This window comes from Sardina pilchardus, chromosome 17 (assembly GCF_963854185.1).
Source record: "Sardina pilchardus chromosome 17, fSarPil1.1, whole genome shotgun sequence".
NCBI classification, from domain to species: domain Eukaryota; kingdom Metazoa; phylum Chordata; class Actinopteri; order Clupeiformes; family Clupeidae; genus Sardina; species Sardina pilchardus.
Genome location: NC_085010.1, coordinates 32,777,336 through 32,778,081, shown reverse-complemented (window position 1 = coordinate 32,778,081; position 746 = coordinate 32,777,336). Strand labels below are relative to the sequence as shown.

The 746-nt window shown below is 35.8% G+C and overlaps 1 protein-coding gene across 1 annotated transcript in view; it reads left to right on the top strand.

The window, feature by feature from the left end:
- Positions 1–327: 327 nt before the first annotated feature.
- ccdc146 (coiled-coil domain containing 146) overlaps positions 328–746 on the top strand; it is a 65,208-nt gene continuing 64,789 nt past the window's right edge. Inside the window, exon 1 of the mRNA XM_062517940.1 lies at positions 328–469. The gene's annotated coding sequence lies outside the window, so the exon portion shown is untranslated. The remainder of the gene's footprint in view (positions 470–746) is intronic.

The following is a 746-nucleotide window of genomic DNA, read 5'->3' as shown; positions in this document are numbered from 1 at the left end:
TATGCCTACATAAAGCTATGTTGAGGGTAGGTTACTGTATTTCCACAATTAAGCCTACTGGTCTGCTAGGAGTAGTGCCGGCTACTTTGTGTTCTGTCTGGATATTCCCTGAACGAAGCAAAAAAAATAGATACATCTTCTATTTTTGTGGTTACTATTTGTGACTTTCACACATTATTTTGTCCTTATTAAGATTAACTTAATCGATTAAAGATAGATCATCTGTAGTCATCTTTCTAGTCAAATATTAACAGTCTCTGCCTGTGTAACAGGTTTTAAGACAAGTTGCTATGGTAACCATCGCAGCCATTTGACAACAAGCTTGCTGAGATTGCTTGCCAGCTGTTCATAGCAAGAACTTTAGAGTTGCTCAGAGCTAATCTTACATCAGCATTCAAACTTTTCCTTTCGACTTTTATGCAGATGGAGAACAACGAAGTGATAAAGGATATTTTAGAGAGGCTATAAGGTAAGAAAGAAATGGTTGGACTCGTTAGCTTCTCTGAAGTTCATTCGACAATGCAGCCAACGAAACAACAAATGCCAATGTCGTTGCTACATTACAACGTTACATTATTAACTTTATCAAATAAACAATTTGTAAACTTGCCACATTACATTTTAAGTTTATATTCCGCTGATAAATTCGTTGGTTTAATTAAGCTGCCTGTCGCTGTCTTACTTTAACTGTGAGATTAACGTTAGTTAAAGGGACAAAAACAAGTGGGCTAATTTGTCAATTTGTT